This window comes from Ictalurus punctatus, chromosome 8 (assembly GCF_001660625.3).
Source record: "Ictalurus punctatus breed USDA103 chromosome 8, Coco_2.0, whole genome shotgun sequence".
In the NCBI taxonomy this organism is placed as follows: Eukaryota; Metazoa; Chordata; class Actinopteri; order Siluriformes; family Ictaluridae; genus Ictalurus; species Ictalurus punctatus.
This window is the reverse complement of record NC_030423.2, coordinates 20233903-20244975: the sequence shown is the minus strand read 5'-3', so window position 1 is coordinate 20244975 and position 11073 is coordinate 20233903.

The following is an 11073-nucleotide window of genomic DNA, read 5'->3' as shown; positions in this document are numbered from 1 at the left end:
CATTATACTGATTTTCTTTTTCATCTTTGAGTGAGTTGCACAACCATACCATCCGTGTTCACTGTCTATAGAAAGTGACAGTGTGGGTTTTGAATGCATCTCTGTAAATTTTTTTGCTTCACTTAAGTGCAAGTGAAAATATTTAGACAGCACATAAAACAAATGCATTTAACGCATATCTAATGAAGTCACTGTGTGGATTTAAATGCTTTCTTTGTTAAAGTGGAAGCTTAACTATGTCTTACGTGCATTGTGAATTGGCCTTAAATGAAGTCTTTAATCACTATATTTTATCATGCCTGAGTGCTTTAATGACAAGTTTACTGTTAGGTGATTACCTACTCCATGTACTCACTTTTATGATGTACTAGGGTGCAGATGAGGGCTCATATATCTATCACCCCCGGCCCACACATTAGCTTAATGCAGCCTTGATGCCACTTTAAAGGGGACCCATTATGCAGAATTCACTTTTACATGGTGTTTGATCATAAATGTGTCGGCAGTGTGTGTACACAACCACACTACAATGGTAAAAATCCACCCAGTCCTTTTTTTATATTCCCAATAAATCATAAACAGTGTCTCAAAATGAGTCGTTTTAATTTTCTATCAAATGTGACATCACGTTGGAACAGGCCCCACCCAGGACTGGTGACTGACTCTGCCCTATTAGCATAGATCCTCCCCTGAATGAGCTGTACACAGTCCAACATGTTCTTCACGCTGGAGCAGCTACTGGGATAAGAAGAATGTCTCAGTGTCGTAAGTGTTTTGTTGTTGGCTGTAAGAATGAACATAAGAGTCTTCATGTACTCCCGGCATCAGAGCCAGTGAAGGCACAGTGGAGTAGTTTAATTTTGAAGGATATGTGCCCCCAAAAAATAGCTAAATCCGTATATGTTTGTGTGAATCATTTTACACCAGATTACTTTGTGAACGAAGGTCAATACGAAGCAGGATTTGCTGAAAATTTGATAATCAAGAATGGATCAATACCAACTGTTTGTTATCCAGCTTCATCTCCAGAAGACGTATCACACTTCATATTTTGTGAATGTTTGCAAATCGCCTTTTCGAATGAGCTTGTTAGCAGATTCCACGGCTAATGCCTCTAAAGTTATCATTGTCTCTGATTGTATTCACTGACATCAGAGCTATGTTGTCATTATTATTTTTAACCTAATTAGTCTGTGGAAACATTCGATCGTTTGGATTTGTCCCTTTATTGCGTAATACCTAATTTGCATAAAGTTGAGAGAATCTCATCTCACGTCACGCTGTCGATCTGTTGCTTGTTGTTGTTGCTGAAATCAGCTCCGTGTTGTGCGCATACATAGAAAATGAATATCACTTTGTCACTCACTAGTGTGAATGTACCTTAAGTGTTGCATGCATTAAATATTTCAGTAATGCAGCTCACCCACTGCAGAGCATCAGCTACCATACACACACACACTAACTCTTCCTCCTTTCATTGGGTGGCGTTCCATTTGTCCGAATTGAATGGCTAGTCTTATTGTTCTTAATTTATAGATTTGTCTTGGATTGCTTTCTTTGAACTGAGTTTTACAAAATTTCCTTACATTTGTGTACGTAATTACAAATAAATAATAAGAAGAAATAAATACATTATTTTAATCATTATACCAAATTGCAGTCTCTCTCTCCCTTTCAACTCACTGAAGTCTGTCAGTCAAGGTTATTATGAGTTTCCTTATATGTAAATTTACACAAACTCAGGAACTCTTGTAAAATAGACATGTATTTTAAGCTTCAATTTTAGCTGGATTTTCATGAATACCACATTTCTTGTGTAAATATTCCTTGGAACAAATCCTTCCATATCCAGCTTAAAAAATGAAGCCCTTGGACTCTTTGGACCCTTAGGCAGCTTGGGGACATGGACATGATGGATCTGAAGATGAGATGACTTGGATCTGGACAGCTGCTGACATGACTTCAAACATTGATTAAATAAATACAGCTCTTGAGAATGAACTTTGTGACCCTTTATTGAAAGCAAATCTTACGAGTCTTTGAAGCTGGTTTCCGGGACTTGTTTGTCACTGTGAAATGTACAATCATCATGTGTAATCTCTGTATGTCAGCTCCAAATCCCTCTCTATGAATCGAATTGAATTGAATACTTCTGAGGTGCTTGAAAGTAATGACTCCTAGAACAAACATATAATGATATTCATGAAATATTGTTGTGGCATTCACAGGAAATATTAATACTGCATCTTTCTCTGCGGTTTCATAGGTTTTCTTTAGCCTGGAGAAAAGCAAAAGCAAATATATGTATGCATGTGCAATTATACTGAAGGGCATGGCATCTCTAAAGTATCTGGATTTTTAATTTAGGCATTATCAATACTTGTATACAGGAGGATGCTATTGCACCAGCAGAGTGGAAAGTAGATACTGTACGAAATTACCCTTTGATAATAGACTAAAGTATCATTTTAGAGGATTTGTATTTTAATTAAATATTACTGATAATTAATACTTACTCAACACATCTTACCTTTTTATTTAGATTTTGTTTACAAATCTTTTTACCCTCATCTAACAATACAATCACTTGTGTTTCTGGTCATTTAAACTTTTTCTATTAACTTTTCTTTAAAAAATAACAACAGTATGTAATTAAATCAATGAAAAACAACAATATAAGATTATAAGTATAATGCCATTGTCTTTAAACATTAAAGTTACTTTAACGAAAAATAATTTGATCTTATTAAAACTTGACCAAGCAATGGTGATGTCCTTGGATTTAGCTTGACTTATATGTTTATATTATATTTAAATATTGTGTACATTCAAGCGTGCATATTTTTATTTTATTTTATAAATACTTTATAATAAGTATCAAATTCATGACTAGCTATTTTGACTTTTGACATATTGCCCACAATTTTACTTATATATAATTTTCCACCCCAGTGCCAACAACCCAATAGACATGGTTCCACTACAAATACCATTACAAACTATCGTCTAACCATTAAATCCATTACCATTACTGGTCCTCAATGGTATCCTCTAGACACAACATGCCACCAATAGAAGGCAACAAATTACCAGTAGAGACCCACAGGGACCATTACAGTTTCCAATAAAACCAACACAATTCCCATTATAAACATTAAAACAATTACAAATTCTATGAGGATTTCTATCATTTTTTTTAATCAGGGAAAAATCATTTACAGGCTCTTACATTAGTAAGCTAGTTAACTGCCTTGTTCTTATCCATTTCAGAGGTTTTTTTTCTGTACAGTGAAACTTTTTATGCCAAGTTTATTTTTCCTGCGTATGAAATTGGTTTTAAAGTATTTCCAGAGCAATTTAATACTATTTGGGGAAAACCCTGCTAGCTAAGCAAACCAGGTGTTCCTGAGGTAAAAATATGTTTTTAACTGTAGACAGCCCTCCTGTTGAATACAATACCTGCTGTAAAAAGTTTTTACAATTTGTCCATTGGTCAGAATTTATAATTATGTTTATGGCCATGTTTAATGCTTGGTTCTGTCTAGGCTAAAGGGCACACAGTAGCTAAAGGTTAAGCTAGCTTTCAGGGTCAGGATTATATTTGAGATAGGTCTTGTCTGAGGACTGGCCAAATGAAATGTGTGTGTGTGTGTGTGTGTGTGTGTGTGTGTGTGTGTGTGTGTGTACAGCCAGGAGATGTCCTAATTGTTTGTGTATTAACGCTGCAGTTAGCCGCTAATGGCAGATATTAGCTAACTGTGGGCTCCCCTGATGGTTAAGATGGATTCCTAAGTGATGCATGCTAAGAGCAAAGGCCCAATTTCCCATAATCTCCTCTGAGTTATAAATCATAAATTCATATACATAAAAGTTATAAAACCGCCGGTCTATTCGGGCTGCACTTTAGGGCAAGAGCTCACATGGCCACATTTCCCTTCTTGAGCTGTAATGAGCAGAGAGTCAGGCGTGGAGATGACAACCTATTAAAAACATGATGAGAGGTTGAGATAAAGCCATAGAAGCTCCAGATGTGCTAAGTGAAGGGTCTCACTGAGAAATTGGATTTGTTTAAACGCACTACTTTCATACCTCTGAGAGGCTAAGAGGCAAGCATGTGTGTATGAATTCATTATTAATAAGACTGGCAGAAGAGAGAGAGAGAGAGAAGGAGAGAGGGAGAGAAGGGGGGGGTATTTTTTTCCTTCCAGAGGTAAATTATAATTCCCATAAATCATAAATCAATCATGTTTGTTGTTCACTAAAGATGATGACTATCTTTAGCTTAGATTAGTTTATCATAACAAGTGTATTAATTTTTATCATAAGTGTACAGAGACATTTTGTTTGTGAACAAAATTACATAATTACGGGTCAATTTTTCCCTGAACAGGTTTTACTTTGTGTTAAAGATAAGCAAATATTATGTGTAATGCAATGTCCCTATTTGTATTTGAACCTGTATCGTTTCTGTCATATCTGTATCAGTATTTGGATTTTAAACCCAAAGTGGGCGTGGTCTAATCCTGAAGGTTTTTTCTTTTTCATCTGCAAGCTTATATCTCTGACTGCTTGCTTGCATGAAAGTTAAAAGCTTGCATCTCATGGGATCCCTGTTGTGATGCAGTTACAACCGGATGCCCTGTGTGGACAAGCTTTTTAAAAATAAAAACAATAATTGTTCACTGTCAGATTTGTATCTCTTTAGAGCACTATCTACTCTCCAAAACACTTGTCACAAATTTCTTTTAGCATTGAGTTTTGAGCACTGAGTGTTCTGTGTAGCAAAATATTCAGAAATATTCTTTTTCTCATTTTACCTACCTAATTAGATCTTCTCTAATCATGCTCAACATTTCCTTCCTCATAATCATTTGCTAATTACATTTTGAAAGAGACCACAGTAGAATTTCTTCTGGTTTAATTGGATAAGTCCCTCACTTAGACTGGCTTTAATTTGGATTTGTAAGAGCAGAAATATAAAAGTAATTATGCCGAACACCCAGGGAAACGCCGTTCAAAACTCAAAACAGAACACACATATGGTTTTGCAATTGAAGGAAGCCTCAGTAACACCTTCTATGAAGCTCATATAAATGTAAATCATTATAATTGTGCTTATAATTCTTTGTGAACATTTTTGAGCATTATCTATAATAATGGTTTATAAAATTATAATAATGTGCTATAATTAATTCCTTGGTAACTGATAATTATGCCACCACTGTATAAATCAAGTATAGCGAATATGTTCTTTATTATAAGTACATTGTTAGACACTATTGATTTGTAAAAGTTATTATAGATTATATATAACTTTATTTTTGAATGCAATTTGGAAAGGTGTAATTACAGATTAATTGCAAAAATGATAAATAAGACGTGAGATGCTAGCAAGATGTGTGTGTGTGTGTGTGTGTGTGTGTGTGTGTGTGTGTGTGTGTGTGTTCTTTCCATTTTTGGATGTTTTAGATCTTTTTGTTCTCACCATGAGATCATTTGAGTTCTCAAACTGTAATTAAGTGTATATATGTGTTTTTGTAATTAATCTGGAATTGACTATTATCATAATACCTCATATTACATTACAAAACTAAAGTTAAAAAATGAAACTTGTATAAATAAATAAATAAATAGATAGATAGATAGATAGATAGATAGATAGATAGATAGATAGATAGTGTCATAACTTATCTACTGTATCATGAGGAATCATATAATATCTCATTCATTTTACTTCATTCAGTGATGACATTTATAACGTTTTAGGCCTGTTAATAAATACACAACACTTGCTTTATAATTACTCATCATTATTAGTTACAGGTCATTATTAGTTAAAAAGTTTGCTCAGCACAGCATGTGGTATTACAATGAATAGTGACACTTATAGCACATAATGAGCAATTATTCTAGTTTTGAATAAGCTTATGAAGAAATGTAAGTTCAGTTATAACAATTTATGGATATGGCTTTCTTATGAACAGTTACCGAAGCTTCTGTACAGTACATGCTACTCTTTCTCATCCAAATCAATGCTAATGTCAGAGCACCATAACCTAATGCTCCAGTGACCACCATAAAAGCTGGCCTGTTAATAGTGTTCTGTGTGACTGGGCTCTTTTTTAGCTGCAGGGCGTTGGTTTTACACTTTGAGGTACTGGATCACAGAGGAGACAGCTCTACTATCCAGCATGGGAAAGAATAACGTGGAAATTGAGCTACCTAAATCGCTCACAGCCCCACCACCTGTGTTGCACTAGGAAATTGAAATAGTAGGCCTATTGAAGTGTAAGCCTCTGTCCTGCTGATTGCTACCGAATCATCAGGCTGCTAGTGGAGATCTATCCTCCTGCTGAGATTAGCTCCAACCCCAATATGACACATTCTGGTGCCAAACCCTACAGGATAGAAGTTGTTGAGCAAGTGTCTTGGGTGGTTTTAATTCACAATTTTAATTCAGTGTAAACCATGGAGATTTACGTAAGGCTGCACCATCTGTATATTGAAAACTTTGTAAATGTAATTTATACTACAGCACTGATTAGTTCCTCAATCTGACTGATCAGAAGGTGTTGATAAATGTTCTATAACAGCAGCTTCTCAAAGACATGTATTGTTCATTAATAAATTAAGAATTAAGTTATAAGAAGAATAATCAGGACGTGCTGTTATTGCACAATAATTATCTTTGTGGTCATACGTAATAGGTCGCATCGCACCACATCGTTGTCGATTATTTTCCTATAACAACACACCCCCAATAGTATTATTCTTTACTAATCAAATAGATTACACTTGCAAATTTATTAGTTCACCTATCTTTTCGAAGGACTGGGCAATATGAAAATATATATCAATGTCATGGTAAATTATGTTACAATGCATTTCCAAGATTAATCCCATCTTTAACCAGTTACTGGATTTGGTGGAAGGCCTCCTCTAGGCAATGTCATAGTTGTATCATGTTCTTTCCATTTTTAAATAATGGATTTAATAATACCCCATGAGATGTTCAAAGTTTGGGATATTTTTTTTATAACTAAACTCTGACTGATACTTTTTCCAGAACTTTGTCCCATTTTTGTTTTGATAGCTTCTTGGTCTCCAGGATGCAATTTGTTTAGATAAGTTACTCTAACAAACTCTGGGTTCTTCTAGGAACAGGTGCATTTATACTGAGATCACATCATTGAGACACTTTAATTGCACACAGTTTGACTCCATTCAACTAATTCAACTAATCTGTGGTTTCATAGAAATGGGGGTGCATACATATGTAATCACATCTTCTATATTCTTTTTAAAATTTCTAAATAATTGTGCAAATTATATTGAATTTTCCCTCCAGCTTCAACATTATGGGCTATTTTGTGTCGATTCATGACATAAAATCCCAATGAATTCCACTTCAGTTTCAGGTTGTAACACTACAATATATGGAAAAGTTGAAAGGGTGTGAATACTTATGCAATTTTCACAGGTAAACATATCATGAAGGGTCGCTTTGTGGGCTTTAAAGAGACCACCACAGGAACATCTTCCTGATACAATCATACATACACTCGCTGACACTGGCAAACCCTCATAGCAACAGAAAAGGCAACAGGCTAGATACTGTACACCTACTAAGTGCATTATTCATACACGATCCTTCAGTAAAAAAAAAAGAAAAAAAAAAAAAACACTTGTTAATTTAAAAAAAAAAAAAAACATGAATGCATTATATAATATTGCTGTGATTATTATCAGGAAAGCAAATATAGCCTAAAGATGATTTCAAACAGCAGTGTAGGAGGAGATCAGAAAATATGAATGTTTTCTATCCCACGCAGCATCATTCATCATTGTTATTTGGTTCAGACAAAGTGAGATGACTTTCCTGTTGATGGCACTCGCCATCAATGAGCTGCATCAAGCAGATCCGCATGACATTATTCGCCCAGAATGAGCCCCGCTTTAGTGAAGTGCTCAGCTGCACAAGTTCGACAAATCGTATGCATGTTCAGATGCCTGTTTTCCTATTCAGGATAATTTGTGTCCATCAATTAGCCAAATATAACATCGCGTACAGATTCAAACCTGGCCTCGTACGGTATCCCTGTGGCCATGCGCTCATAAAGACTCGGATATCTGAGCCTTCCAGTGCTATTGCCCTCGAGATTACTGTTCACACTCTGCCGGAATGATTCCACTGATCGGAGATAACAGAGGGCTGGTAAACATGAGTGCGTGGTGTAGATGATGATGATGATGATGTTGATGAGGCCTCCACTCCTATGGGCTCTGTACTAAATATACAGCCAATGGCGATGCCTCACATTTGACAAACCATGTTAGCAGGGCACATATTTGTCTCTGCTTTGCACTTCACAGAGATGTCTCTGCTAAATAATTCATATCTCAAACAATTAGCCTGGAGCAGGGGGGACCACAGAGTAAAGTGCTTAATGGAAACAGGGTTACTCTCTCAACCAGTTGTACCTTGAAGGATGATGGTCCACATCATGATCTACTAGCTTAGGGTGCATTGCAAATCAACTACCTGTGCCTGTAGCCTTTCTATTTTCAAATGAACCACTGAATGATGATACTACTATTTAGCGAACTGCTAGTTGGGTGAAATGATGGTAGGGATGGGCGATATCTTATTGTTTGCGAGATACTGGTAGTAATTCTCCCCACGATAAGAATTAGTCTTCCTGCGATAATAACAATAAAGCCTAGCTGATGACGTATTTCTGTGTGCGACCCATTCGCAGCTCACGTGCAGAGCGAAAACAAGGAGCTACCTCTACAATCTGAACTGGTTTGGTTACAGAAAATCAGTTTTACTTTTAGACCAATGTTGGTGTTTCTGAGGCTCTTAAGACTGCATGCAGCTGTCACTTGTAGTCAAAAATAGTGGTGAATGGTACTATATTTATATCGTCACTGATATCGTTATCTCAATAAATACCAGAAAATATTGTGATATAGTTTAAAGTCCATATCGCCCATCCCGACATGATGATTTCACATGTTCTTCCTGCGCCCATGTGGGTCTTCTCTGAGCTTCTTCCCACTGTCCAAAAACATGCTCATAGGTGGATTCACAACTCTAAATTGTCGCTACATATGAATGTGTTTATGCATGGTGCATCCCATCCAGGGTGTTATTTCCCTCCCATACAGTGTTCCTGTTATAGGCTCTGGATTCACCACGATCCTGACCAAGATAATGTGATTAAGAAGATGAATGAATGATCACACCATTATGCTGAAGTACTGGAATGTTTGTCCTGATGATATAGTACAATACACATTGAAATGAAGTGCTAATTAATGTCACATTTCCCAGACTGCGTTGAAAATCAAATACAAAAATGCATCAAATAAATAAATCACTGTATTAATATGCAAATACCACTTCATAGTTAGCTTAATGCTATGCTTTCAGAGTCAGTTGTCTTGCTGAGATTTTCTGTAAGTGTTTATTCCTAGTGTTCCAGGAAAGATCTTGAAAATGGGCCTGTTCAATATAATTTTACTCCCAAAGCACTAATACACCCAGTGCACACATTTCTGTGTCTAATGTATCAGTGTTGTGTTAGCCTAAATATCCCCCTAGCAATTTTACAGAACTTATAAACATCATAAATAATTTTGAACTATATATACAGTGGCTAACTTGAGCATCATCAATATTACTTTAGCTAAATAAAATTAAAAATAAAAAAAACAACAAGCTGTCAGAAACTTACTTAAAGTTTCTAGGCCACCAAGTAGTAAAGCGGTAATAGCCTAATACAGTCATATCATGATCTTTGTCAAGCCATACCTGTAAGCATGAACAACTTATAAAATGATAGCTAATTATCACTCACCAGTACTCACAGGGACACTGTCACAGTAAATTAACTATACCAAATGATAAAATGCACGAAATTAAGGTTAATTAACATTTAGCATTGCTCTGAAACATGCACATATTTGAGTCAAATGGGTTCAAGAGCAATAAAGGGAAAAAAACCCACCTACACAAGAGCAAAACGCAGTTACCTATATGGCTTAATGGACAGTTCGGGCCTGGTTCCAGTAAATCTCCTCCACTTATAACCTAATCAGGCCACTCACCATCTTCCGGCAGGTAGTAATTCACTGTGAGTGAAGCTGGCTGTTAATTTTAAATAAACTATTCGCTTAGCAATGCAAGGAGAAGATATGTATAACATAGCAGTTCAGACAGATGACAAATGAAACGCAACAGTTCTGACAGATGACAAATGAAACCATTGGCACTATAAGGTTAATAATAGAAATGGGTTAAATAAATGTAAATGTCTTAAATGAAATGTAAATGTCTTGGACTTGAAAAAAATAAAACATAAAAATACACTTTATGTTCAAAGGTTTGTGGACACCTGACCATCACACCCATACTGTATGTGGTTCTTTCAGAAACTGTTGCCACAAAGTTGAAAGCACACAATTGTATATAATGTCTTTGTATGCTGTAGCATTATTATTTCCCTTCACTCGAACTAAGGGTCCCAAACATGTTCCAGTTCATAAATCGAGCTCCATGAAGGCATTGTTTGCCAAAGTTGGAGTGGAAGAACTCAAATGTCCTACACAGAGCCCTGACCTTAATCCCACTGAACACCTTTGGGATGAACTGGAACACTGACTCCACCCTAGGCCTCTTGAGGCATGAGTCACATTCCAAAATTGAGTGGAGTGCCTTCCCAGAAGAATGGAGGTAATTATAACAGTACAGGGGGAATAAATCTGGAATGGGATGTTCAATAAGCACATATGGGTGTGATGGTCAGGTGTCCACAAACCTTTGTCCATAGAGCATCTAAATATTTCTAAAAGATATTGATTTGGCCCACTAAATATTTATTCATAAAAAAAAGGCAATTACAGAAGCACTTAATTTATATTACACTCACTATTTGGTAATCTCAGATGGACACACGAATGAACAGGCAACCCAAAAACATAATGCCGCTATCACTTAGTAGTAACTCAGAGTCAAAGCTGCCGGATTTCAATCGGCAGGAAATTGTATCTTACTTAATCACACCTGAA